Genomic DNA, 13,257 nt, shown 5'->3' with positions numbered 1-13,257 from the left:
TGCTCCGCCGGGCGGGCGGCCGTTCCCGGCAGGCTCCCGGCAGCTTCCCGGCCGGAGTGCGGCACGCTCCGGGAACGCCCGGCCGCCCGCCCCTGCCATTGTTGCACCGTCCCGGCCGGCAACCGCGGGAGATGTTTGGGAAAACAAACTACGCGGGAATTAGCTCCCAACTATTTCCTCAATTCTGCCTGCTATGAAGGGAATTTTATTTTGCTGCCCGCGGGAGGAAGGAAGGCGGCGCGAGGGAGCGCCGGGAGGAAACCTGCGCGACGACTCGCACCGGCGCGCTGCAGCTGCCAACCGCCGGCAGCACCGAGGGGAGCCGTGCCGTGCCGTGCCGTGCCATGCCACGCTGTGCCGTGCCAGGCCGTGCTGCCCCGCGGGCAGGGCATGGGCAACGCGGGGCCGCGTCCGGCTGCGCACACGTGCACCACGGCTTTGCCCGGCCGGCCCGCCCGTGCTCGGTGCGTTGCACCAGTTCAGGCAGCGGGATGGAAGGCGGCGGGGGGGGGCCAGGGAGCCTCGCGCACCCAGACGCCTCCGACCTCGGGAATGGCCTAATCCCCGCCGTAACGCGGCACAATCCCCGCGGAGCTGCAGGGCAGAGCCCGGCGGCCGAGCGCATTCATGTGACGGGCACGAGGAGGGGATCTGGGCCCCCGGCGCGGCGCCTCGGCCGGGTTTTGCAGGAGATCTGAGCTCTGCTGAGCCCGCAGCTGCGGCGGGGCGGCCCGTGCTGCCGCCCTGCAAACGAGCTCTTCCGCCCCAGACCGCCGCCGCGAAGACAGCCGTGCCGGGGGCGCAAGCCAGAGCACGGGGAAGCCCCGGGGCTGGTGCTGCGGGCAGGGCCGCAGCCCCGCTTCCAGCCCCCACAGAGGTTTCGGAACAAAACGCGGCTATAAAAACACTTCCTCCCGCCCGGCCGAAACCGCCCCGGCTCCGCGCGCCGGCGCAGGAGGAACCGCCATGCCGGTGCCGCTCTGCATCGCGCCTGGCCGCAGGCCGGCCCCGCTCGCCAGCCCGGTGCAGCGGGGAGACGCACGACGCTCGGCGCTGCACGGCCGGCGGTTCCCGCACGGAGCCGGCTCTGTCGGCAGCTCCCCCGCGGCCGAAGGGCCACGCGCACCACAAACATGGCCAAGGACGGTCCCTGCTGCACTTTGCCCGGGTTTGTCCCTGGGTGGACCTGCAACCTTTGCTCCGCTTCGCGCGCACCGCGGTGTCCTCGTGCTGCCCCGGGGCCTCTCGTACCCGCGGCCGGAGGACGGGACCCAGCTCTGCCGGCGCCGTGGGGGCCGCGAGCGCAGTGCCCGGGGCGGGGGGGGATGCCCCGCTGCACCGCAGCGATTTACCCTGCCGTAAATGAGCGCAGCGCTTCCCCGCCTGTGGCCGGCGTGCACCTCCTTCCCACCCTTCTCGTGCTGCCAGCGTCGGAAAAGCAGCTTTTATGGCTGCGCCGCCCCGTGACGTTTCGCGGTGGCTTGATATGAATTTAATCATTACTATTAATCACGAGAATCTGACGACTGCAGAACAGCCACCAAGATTTACAGCCGGAGCAGCCGGTTGCTGCGTGCACGCAGCGCAGGACAGGGGTGACCCACGCCGGGGGCAGCCGCCTGCTCCGGGGACGGAGCGAGCCCAGACCGTGCCCGCGCTCCCCCGGCGCAGCAGCCCGCCCGGCCGGGCAGCAGAGCAGCAGTGCTGCGCGGCGGCAGGAGCACCCTCTCGTGGCAAGCACCCCCGCGGAGCCGCACCGCGCGCCCCGACGCCCCTGGAAACCCCTGCAGCGGGTTTCTGCCCGCGGCACGGCATGGCACGGGCGCAGGAGCCGGTGCATGGGGCTGCAAGCGGGGCTGGGAGCCCACACGCACCCGCACCGCCCGGGCTGACCACGGGAGCCATTGCACCGGGAAGACATTAACACTAAGTAAATCAAAACAGTATGATCCTGGCCGTGATTAACAAAGTATTAATTAATTACGTACCCACAGAAAAAAAGAAAGCTAATTACTTTCTATGGAAAATTAGGGAGGAAAAGACAGAAAAGGAAGCATGCTTAAAATTTAATCAGAGGCCGCATGTTGTGCATGAGAACGAGCCTACTTTTGTGAATTAAATTGTTTGCAATTAAAGATCAGCATCTTGTTGTCCTCTCTTCCTCGCCAGGCAATCGGCTGCAGAAGAGATGCAGCCGACGTGGCTCCGCACCTCCCTTGGCCCTTCCTCCGGCGCAGGAGCCGCGGCGGGCGGGCGGCACAGGAGCAGGCTGCTCCCCGGCGGAGGGGCGGCATGACGGTGCTTGCCAGCTCCCGGGGCAGCACGCGCCTCCCTGCTCGCCGGCGTCTGCAGAGCTCTGCGCTCCCAGCAGCCTAACGCGATTGAGTTAGGGGTAATTGTGTTTTAATCACGTTTCTGCAGCCTGCAGATGCTGAACTTGCTCGGGGTGACAGGAGGAGCCACGCGTCACGCAGGACCTCTCGGCTCCGGCGCGGTGGTAGAGCCGGCGAGGTGCGGGGGCTCGTGGCGGAGGACTGCGCCGGAGACCCGCGTCCGGGAGCGGCGGCGCCCGGTGAGGATGCCCGGGCCCAGCGGGACCGGGAGCAGGACGGGGGCCTGCAGGTGCACCTCGTCTGCCAGAGCAGGGGCTGGGAAAGACGTCTGTGACATATTTCAATTGACTCTCCAGGAAATAGGCCTCACTTAGGACTCAATTCAGTTTTCTCTTGAATTTGTTTTAGCTGCATGACTAAAAGCAGAGCCGCAACCCCTCCGGACTCGCAGGCGTATCGCTGTCAAAGCCGCTTCCCCGCGGTTACGCTGTGGCAGCTCGGTAGCATCCCGAATCGCCCCCGAGCGAGGGCAAGTCTGGGATGAGCGAGCGCGTCTCCCGCTCTTGCATCTCCTGCTCTGTCCCAGAGCCGTTTCCGAGGCCTCGGCCGACCCGCCAGCGCTCCCCTCCCTCGGATGCCGTCGCAGGAGCACGTGCAGCACACAGACACCAGCACGGCAATACTAAACAAGCCCTGAACTACGATAAACGCTGTGAAAAGGGAATCGATCCCGCGGCCTGATGACTGCTTAATGAAGAGTCGGTCCCACGCCGCGTTGTGTCACCGCTCTGACATCTCCATCGCTCTTCTCTGCGCGGCGGGAGCAGAGCTACCGGCTGCAGCCAGCGAGCTGCCCAGCGTCCCCGGCCCGGGGACGTCCCACGGGGACGTCGTGCCGTTTCCCAGAAAGGAGGAGAAGGAAGAACGACAACTCTTTCCCCCGGGGCCTCTCTGCTAAGGCCTTCCCTCCTGGTGACGACACAGGGAGATGAGACGCGCTGCCGCGTTCCCGCGCTGCTGTCCACGAAAGCCTTGGCTTGCCGTCACCTCCCGGCTGCTCGGAGCAGAGCCCCCGGGTCAGCTTCGCCCGCCCCCGCCGCGTCCCAGGCTCCGCTCTCCCCGCCGAGCCAGGACGGGGCTCCCCGCGCGGGGACGGGGCTGCGGCGAGCCTGCGTGCGTCGGTCCCGCGGCCTGCACGGGCGCCGGGATGCAGCGCCTGTCCCCAGCGGAGCCATAAACGCGGGCAGGGGTCAGAGCAGCGGTCGCTGCGCCATGACGTGGTGCCGTGCCAAAAACAGCAAGATCGCCCGTCTGTAGTTTTGTCCCGTCCTAGAAACGGGATCTGGTCAGGTTTGACTTTAAGTGTGCAACGAATAGCACACGAGTCAGGGGAAACCTAGTTATAAAGTACACTCGCGTTCGTACCTGCTTTTGAGATGATACAGGGATCTAATACCCTCCAAATAAAAGGCAAAGAAAGTCGTTATCTTAAGATATCTGGTTCTTTCTCAACTAAACACTATGAAATCATTATGTTTAATTAGAGGACAGCACCCCAGCCTCGCTATTTATTTATAGCGATTTGTGAACACATACTGCAGGCTCCCAGACAGGGCACCGAAAGCTGCCGCCGCCGCATCCAGCATCGCTTTCCTCCGGCCGGACACCTTTTCCCGGGAGCGAACGGCCTCGTTTTGCGACCGGGGGGCTCGGAGCTGCGCCTGGGTCTCGCCGGGAGCCGGGCGAGAGGCCGGGAGACGTGGGCTCCCCTTCGCCTCCTCCAGCGAGGTCCCGAGCCGGGAGTCGCAAGAGGGCAGTGTGCAGCCGGAGCAGCTCCGGGGAGGCTGCTGCCAGCACTAGCACGTAAACGCTGCTTTAAGGGATGATAGCGTTGGCCTCAGCTATCGTGAGCCCGGCTGATGGGGCTGCCTGGGGGCCACAAGCGAACGGCACCGAGAAGCCAGTAAGCGGTTTCCCCGCGAGGCGGGACGAGCGCGGGAGGAGCGATGCCTCGGGCCCCTCTCCGTCGGAGCGGCGTCGCGGAGCAGGAGCGCTGTGCTTCGCCGCGTCTCCGCAGAGTGATTGATCGTGTGTTTTCAGAGACAGCAACAAATCACCGGCTCTTGGATAAGAGCAGAGTACGTCTTATAATTAAGGTAAAACACTTGCATGTTGAAACACAGTACTTATTCCAGTCCTCTGTCTAATTTGTTGTTGTTAAAGGTAATGGACAGCTTTTCTTCAGCCATAAAAAAAAGAAAGCAAGCAGGAAAAATAAGTATCAGCAATCTCAGCATGTCTCCACGGGAGCAGAATAAGTAGGATTAATGCACAGCACGGTCCAATAAAGAAGTGCTCTTTTCGGTAAGTGAAGGAGGACAAAAAGGGAGGAGCGAAAGCGAAGCGTGGGAGGCGAGGGGCACCGAACCCCACGGGGGTGGGAGGCAGGGGAGCCGAGAGCAAGGGCCAGCCCGAGCATCCCGCCGGAGCCACCGCGGCGAGCGGAGCACAGCGGGAGCCCGAGGGACCCGGCGCTCCTGCGGCCTTTCCGCGGGGCAGCCAGTCCGCCCAGCGCCGACGCTCGTCTCGCCACCGAAAATTAAAACCTTGCAAAGGCAGGAAACCCACCCGCTGCCACGTCAGGATCCGCTCACCGCTCGGCACGCGCAGGGTTACCTAATTTCCAGGATTTATGGCCTCCCGTGCCTCCCACGTTTTCTCTGCCCTATCCTATTAATCAATAACTCATTATCGTAACTCTCTGGGAATGACTTATAAATTGTATCTTCACTTTCCATCTCGGAAACGGCACTTTTCTGTGCCAGGGCTCGCTACAAAGCCTCTGGGCCACGAAGACGCACGGAGACAGCGCGTGTCCGGCCCGGGGGTCTGCCGGGGCGGCGGAGCTGTTCCCGGGATGGGAGACGCCGGGGACGCAAGCGGGGACGCAGGGAGATGCTGGAGCGAAGGCTCCGTGCCAGGGCCACCGCAGGGTCCCGGCTCGCCAGACCTCGGCTCCCACAGCCGTGGGGCCAGCGGGCGAAACACCTCCCTAGAAACCTGCCGCCCACGTCCCAGCAGCCGCCAGGCTACGGGTTTCCACCACGGCATTTTCCAAGCAGCGAGCGCACAGCGGCGACGGAGCCACGTCAGACGTTGTGGAGCGTTATCTGCAAAATTAATATGCAATTGGCTGGGGGTGTGGATTATTATAGCAAAATTATGCAACTAAGTAGGTTGTTAACAAGTTGATTTAAAATTCATAAATGAGGAGGAAAAAGATAACAGGGCAGAGAATGGCAAGCTCAAATTAATTTAAACTGTTTGACGAGGAATCAGTGATGTAGGGAATGAGATAGGGAGGAGGATTAAAGGGAGCTCATACTTAAAATCAATCTGAAAGCGTGCCAGATACTGCTCTATTCAGACTCCATCGTTGCAAGACCTCATCACTTCTTTCATTAGCCCCAAACTCTCCAGCGTTAATTACCCGGCTCTGGGAAGGACGGCAGCTGACCTCAATCCCTGTATCCGGAGAAGGAGCTCACATAAAACCGCCTTTCTTCCCCCTCTTGACTTGCTCGGGGTCATGACGGCCCGGCCCCTGTGCCCGAAGGGCGCCCTGGCCCGCCTGCGCGGGGAGCGGAGGAGAGAGGACGGAGGAGCAGGAGCAGACGTTGAAAGTGACGGCTGAAGATGATGGAGCGGGATGAGGACCTGCTGGGAGCCGGGAGGCTACGCGATGGCCAGGAGTGCTGGGCTTGCCGCTGCCGCGTCCGCCTGCTCCTGCTTCGGGCACCACCGGACCGTCCGTCCATCGTGCCAGAGACGCGAGGCCAACCGGCTTCCGAGCAGGTAACGTAACCCTGGAGGAACCTCGAGAAGTGAGACCAGCAGAGCCGGACCATCCCCAAAGACACCACAGTACGTGGCAGGTTACGTCCAAACGCCCGTCCAGAGAGCTAAACAGAAAATGTCACTTCTAAATAATAGGAAAAACTGTAAGGAAAGGGTGTCACTATTCAAATTTAATTGGCTCATACTTGGCTCACGTTCCCAGAGTAGCCATATTTGTGCAACAGCAGCGTTTTTATAGACTTAAATGCGAGACTGAAGAGCTGCTACTTATTTTAGGTAATCAACAGACTGCTATGTTTTCCCCCAAACTTAATTTGAAATGCAAATGCATGTATTTGCTAGCTATGCGCTAACACAACTGTATCAGCATAAGGCTCACTACAACATAGGTCAATTTAATTTATTGCAATATCTTTAAGCGCTGGCTCCCGAGGACTGGGGGACCACGGGGGGACGCAGGGATGCCCTTGGCGGGCGGGCGCTGCACGGGCCTTTGCCGCAGCAGATGCGAGAGCCGGCTACATCCCCGCCGGGCGAAGTGTGTGGGAGCGCGGGGAGGCGGACGGAGGCGCAGACCAGTACCCATGATTACAGCCCCGCGTGTTGACTCGCCCCTCTCTAACACAGACCTGCTCCCACGGCCTCCTCCAAGTGGGGAGGCATAAATAAAACCCAATTAAAAATATGCCTGCTTTGTTCATACTCCTGGTGACTTGTCAGCTTAGCAAACAGCAGAGCTTATATCCATTAATCATCTGGGCTCAATTTGTGCTGGCTGACTCATTTAGCTCTCAAGCAGGGAGGCCTGCAGTACTTGCACTGTGTGTTTAACTTTACAAATAATTTATCAAACACAACACCCAATTAAATTGCCCTTCTGTATCCATTAGCCACCATATTGATCTTCTTTTTGCTACCTTCGCCACTAGCTGCGATCCTTGGGTTTGTTTAATACCGTAAATGTTATCGCTTCTCTCCCTGATGAGTCTGAACCTCTGCTGATCCTCCTTTCGGCTGACTCCGCAGAGCTCGCTCCAGCTGGGAAGTACAGGCCCTTCTCCATCCTTTCCGGGGACGGAGCAGCAGCTGTTGGTGACGGTGCTGCTGCCAAAGGGGCAAGCGGATGCGCAGAAACGCGGCACGTCTCAGCAGCCACGTACGGGCAGCTGTGTCCCGCTGCAGGGAGCCGGGGAAGCACCGTTGGCTCCCGCTAGCGACAAGGGGGACGGCACCGAGCGCGCTGATGCGGGTGGCCGAGGGCTGAAGCTGGCGGTAGTTGCTGTCCCGTCCAGGGCCTTCGCGGTGACCTGGCATCTCAAAGCGTTTCCAAAGTCCTGGTCCAAAGCGTTTCCAAAGTCCAAACTTCAGAAGTCCTGCCGGGTATGTAAGCAGCTGGGAGGGATTACGTCACTGCTGGGTCCAGTGGCAAAAAACAAAATTAAGTGGCTTGCCCCAGGTTACCCAATGCATTAAGGAGAGACTTGAGATTAGGAGCCAGGTGTCCTCAGTCCCAGTCCCCTGAGCTAATCCCCAGCTAAAGCACCTTCTTTGGTCTTTGTTTGTGTCCACGAATCTCAATTTAATTAGCTCTATCTCTCCCCCGCACCTCGGAGACTGCTCGCTTGCCCTATTTGCAGACCTGTCCATGCTCCTTGTACAGCCGGGTGACGCAGCGGAGACCGGCCACCTCCGCAGGAGAGGCAGGGAATAAACGAATTTGTCCTCTGGACCCAGAGCCACTAAAACACTTTGTCCCTGTTCCCTGAAGAAGTTTCCATCAAAGCGGGAAAGTTTGTAACCCTGTGCAATTTCATGCCTACTTGGAAATAACACATTAAAGGAAGAAGCACATGCTGTGCCAAACTATTTGGAAGCGCTGGGTCAACAGCAAAGATAATTAGGTACTAACAGTTATTTCACACTGTCCTCTGAACTGTATTAAAGAAATGCTTTGCATCAAAACTAAATTGAGAAAGCTTTTTTTTTTTGGTACCTAAGAAGTCACAAACTGTCTTTGCAAGGTAGTTAGCTTTCTCGCAAGCCGTTACAGGGATCTGCCTCACAGCTGCAAGCGCGCACACGCGGCCTCCCGCGTCCAGCCCGGCGCAGAGAAGGAGCAGCGGGCAGACAGCCGCTTAGCCCGGTGCCGCGGGCTGGGACCGAGCTTCCCTGGCACAGACCGGCCCCAGGAGCAGAACCGCGGTGGGCAAAGAGCTCCTTGAGAGCCGGGGCTGCTGCACAGGCAGCTGCTGAAAAGCGAGACTCCGAGAAGCCAAGCAGCTGCTGTTGCTCCCAGCCCGCAGCTCCCGGAGGAGGACGGGAGCCGGGTGCCCACGGTGACAACGCGGCAGCCTCGGTGCAAGGGGTGCTTACGGACAGCTTCGGCGCCAGGCGTTTTCATTCCTGACCGGAAAGATTTAAAACCCTCACCAGGAGGGCAGGTAGGATGCAGCAAACGCTGCTCTGGTGCCTCCTCTCCGGCGAGCGGCCTTGGGGCACCGGGGAGAGCGGCTGCCGAGCTGGTGCAGAGCTCTGTGCAGTGGCTGCAGTCCCCCCCGGCCCGGCCCCACGGAGGGCTGGGCTGCAGGGCTCACGGACCCGCGGAGGGCTGGGCTGCAGGGCTCACGGACCCGCGATCCCCCGTTACAAGTGCATCTTTCCCAGAACTAACTCAACCCCACGGTTTTCTCCTTCCAGCTTTTCTCAGGCAACAGCCAGCAACTCGCAGACTCCTCGCTCCGGGTCCTGCTCCCCGTGGAGGAGCCCCGGCCACGGCCACCCCATGAACACGTGTTCGTGGCCCTCTCCCAGCCCGCAGCCAGGGCTGCTGCCAGCTCTCATCCACAAGTGTCCAAAGCAGCTAAACTGATCATTTCATTTACTCCGCTAAATTGGAGCGGTGCCAGCAGAGCACCGGCAGCAGCAAGTGCAGCCCAAGTTGTAAATGAGAGACGGGTGGGAGCCTTGGTGGTACCGCGGCAGGACGCAGGTCCCCGGGGCGCTTCAAAGGCTTCGGGGACGAGCGGGACCAGCGCTGGCACAGCCCGAAAGGCATCTGGGTCCCCCCTTTGGCGTCATTGGAAATTAGCCCAGGGCAGCAGAAACTCTTCCGACAGCTGCTCCTCCTCAGCCCGCGCTTCCCTTAGGGGCTGCCGAGGGGAGCAAGAAGTAACCCACGCGTGTCCCTGTTATTTCCACATTTATATTTCCCAATTTACAATGCCAGAGCAAGTTAACCTAATGAAAGAGTTTAGACCCGCTTCCCGCGGCCCTCCGGCAGGTTTAGCACGCGCTGGATGGTTACGGATCTTCCCTCGCCCGCGGGGCGCGCTCGGTCCCGCAGCCTGGGGCATCGGGTTTGCGGCTGGGGCCGGGCGCCCGTCTCCCTCCGGCCCCGGTCCAGCAGCGTACGAAGCCATCGCTCCCGCCGGGAAGCGGCAGAAGTCGCCAGCTCCGGAGCACGTTTCCGGGCGAGGAGGGCCGCGTCGGCCGGGCCCGCCAGCCCCGCAGGGCCAAGCATCGCCAGGGCGGTTTTCAGAATGAAAGCTGCTTTTTACAATGAAAAGTATAAGCCGAGCGCATAATGACTGCAGGGGGATAACATGTCTAATCCTCCGCAGCAAGAGGGAAGATCCGTGCTAATCCACACTCAGCCCCGGAGGAGCGCGGGGGGGATGCGGAGGGCACGGGGAGCAGCCGAGCCGCCCAGGGCTACTTCCCCGCCAACTCCAGCGCGCACAGGACGGCCGCGGTGCTGCTCCCGGCTCAGCCCCCCGCCTCTCTGCTCAGCGTTCATGGCATAGAAACCAGCTCTGCTTGCATGCAGGAGAAGCGCCCTGCACGAGCCAGATGCTTTTCCACCGCTGCCGTAGCCAAACGCCAAGTTAACTAAGTCACACGCACAGTGTTTGACTTGGCGACAAGCCGAAGGAGACCTTCGGTGCCCGGAGGATTAATGTCTAATCTCGTCCTGCACGCAGCGCGGGCGAGGAGCGCGGCAGTCAATAATGCGCTCGAGTCTGCTGCTCGGCCCCAGCCTTCCCCGCCGGTAATTAGATTGGGAAATGATGAAGTGTGGGGCCCGTGGCATTTGCATGCTGGCTGGCCAGTGCTAATCAGGAAAGAAAACACACTTTTAATTGGATTGTGCAACCAGACCTGATGCGAGGGGAAGCGACTTCTTTCTACTGAACAGCGATTTGTTCCTCGAGTGGAGGTCTGTGCCCAGTGTCACTCGGTGTCGTGCCCTTTTAGCAAACATTTTCCCGTCTCAAAGCCAGTTAGTTTCCTCCGTCCGAAGGCATCGCGGGCCGCCTTCGGTGTGCTGCTGTCAGCAGCTCAGCCTTTTTCATCGGGGAGAGCAAAGACTGCAGAAATCACTGACATTTCAGGGTTTGCACTGATGTGACTGTGCTCATCCATAAAACGAGGACACAAGACGCCTGATGTCGATGCCCAGGGAATTTTGATACAGTATAAATTTGTCCCCATTTGTCCTAGTGCAGAGCGCAGCAGAGAAGGATCAACCGCTCGCTGTCTTGGTGCTCCCTGGCCTGCGCAGACCCCGGCCCCGACCCGTGCACCGCCGCGGGAAGGATCACTCCTCCGTCTCCGAGTTTCCTGGGAAGACCAGCCTGGGAGCACCTCGCCGCGCGAGCCCGGTCTGTCTGGGGGAAGGAGTTAGAATGACAAAAGTCGACGGAAAGGGGAGTGCTGGAGAAACAGAGCATCCTTTGGCAGGTACAGACTTCTTGGTTTTCCAATGCGTAACAACAAACACTCTTGTCTTGCTAGCAGCTTCTTAATAACGAGCAACTGGTACCGTTCTTGCCTGCTCCGATATCGCTCCCTGTAAGGCTCCACTGCCTCGTGCTGCCACTGCATGTCACTGTTAGGACAGCGACAAAGATTGCGGGCAAGTTCCGCAAGTCCTGGCAGGGGACCCGGGCCACCGAGGCGAGCGCTGCCGCGGGGCCCTGCTGCTCGCGGAGCTCGTCCATCACGGCTGCGGGGGCAGCGGGGGCCGCAGGACGGAGAGGTGCAGCCGGGAGCCCGTTACAGACACCCATGAACTCCTCCGCGCTGGAGCACGCAGGTTTGGTTATCGCACCGTGCAGCAGAGCCACGGAAAGGTCCCCGACAGCAGCGCTCTCCTCTGGCCCCGAGTTTTAAAACACAGCGAACATATCACTTCGGAGCAGCTTGCACCCTGCAGAACGCAAACCCGCTCCCCTGGCTGAAGCCTCCGGTGCTTTCGTAACACGAGAGAGGGCTTTCCGGGGGAAGGCCGGCTCCGGGACTCCCCCGCTGCCGTTTCCCCCCAAAGCGGCGCTCGGGGAGCAGCTGGCGAGGAGGAGGAGGAGGAGGAGGAGGGGGGCCATGGCCACGGCAGAGCAGAGGGGCTCGGCCGAGCCCACCCAAGGCCTCGCGGCTCCACGTGGCCTCCGTTACGCAAGAATGGCTCACGTCGAGCCGGCTCGCTCCTGGTCCTCCCCGGGGTTAAGGCTGACCAAAGCCGCCTTCTTCCAGCTGAAAATAACAGGATATTTTTCCCCTCCCTCCTGTACCGTGGAGCAGAAAGGTGGGATGAGCTTGATATAAACGCCAAGGACCTGGAGTCAATTTGTTTTAATCTGCTAATATTGTGAAGGCTGAAATGTATGATTATTTTTGCATATATTACTTTGAAATGCAAATTGTAACGGCAGCTCAGATATCTGCATAATCTCTCGGGGTTAAAGGACAGAAGGTAGCTAACAACTTCAAAAATGTCTTTCCCTGCGACTCTTTGCAGTATCAGACAACGTTTAGCCCTCGTTTCCGCGACCCGGCTGATTTTGGTAAAGCCCCTGGCCCCGCAGCACTGGAACAAGGCTCGGTCCTACCGCGCAAACCCCGGCAGCCGCTCCGCGAGCCGAGGGGCCGATCCCCACCGCAGCCGTCGGGACTCGCCGCGGACGCCGAGCGCGGCGCTCCTCCCGGCACGCGCCCTGCGGGGACCCCGGTGCTGGCAACGCCCGGAGCGCTGGTAATTAGACAGCGGTGGCAATAATTAGCGGTGCACAGTCCGGGCCTGCCGCCCCAGCGCACAGAGGCGATCGATAAGCAATCCAGTCATTAGAAGTAAAGCTACTCCTGTTATCTGCTGATCGATAACTCATCAGCCTCGGACGTACCCGGCTCGCGGCACCTCTCTCGGGACGGGTCTCGCCAGCGGGGAGAAGGGAGAAGGGAGAAGGGCAGCGGCCGCCCCGGCCCCGCGCGGAGCCTTGCGCCCGCGTCCCTGGCCGTTCCAGGCCTTCGCGCTTGTCACGAGCAACCGCATCTTGGCCAACCGTTATAAAACTCCGTGCAGAACTGATCGCCTGCCCTATAAATTGAATTAGAAAGCATCTTTAAACTAGATTAACCTAAGTGAATTTCCTGAGGAAGCTACCAAGGTTTGCCTCTGGTGGAGGAAGTGAAAATGCAAATAAAAAATAAGCCAAACAGCAAAGACTGAGCCGGCGACAGCGCCTGGGAAGCTGCGCGAGGGGAGGAGGGGGCTGAGCCCACACGCAGGCGAGCTGGAACCCGCGCGGACACCCTGGGACAGCCCCGCGGGGCAGCAGCGCCTGCACCGCCCGGCCAGGAAGCGTCCAAATGGAGCTTCTCCCTCCAGAAAGCACCTTGCAAGTCCAAAACTCAGGGCCTTCCCCGGGGCCTTTTCCATCTAATACATGCTCCTGCTATTCTCCGTATTTTTGCCCAGCAGAAGTGGAGATCCATAGGACACCTTTCCCTCAGGGAATAAGTGAATCCAGCAAATTGGCAAGGCAGATATCTGAATGCTATGAAGCCTTGGTCTAGAAATGAACTCTTCACTCCGATACAAAGGGCTGAGGGCACATTAAACTGGATTTGTCTTGCTGGATAAACATCACCGTGAAAAGCCAGAGGAGATTCGGTTACATTTCTCCCCAAAGGGGCTATTCAGTTTTACTGCATCTGATACGAGACTTGTTTTCCCACAGCGAGGAAGAGCTGGCAATGACTCCTGGGACAGAGCCTTTCCCGTGGGAGAAGA

The sequence above is a fragment of the Dromaius novaehollandiae genome, chromosome 27, assembly GCF_036370855.1.
Source record: "Dromaius novaehollandiae isolate bDroNov1 chromosome 27, bDroNov1.hap1, whole genome shotgun sequence".
In the NCBI taxonomy this organism is placed as follows: domain Eukaryota; kingdom Metazoa; phylum Chordata; class Aves; order Casuariiformes; family Dromaiidae; genus Dromaius; species Dromaius novaehollandiae.
Note: the sequence above shows the minus strand (reverse complement) of the source record.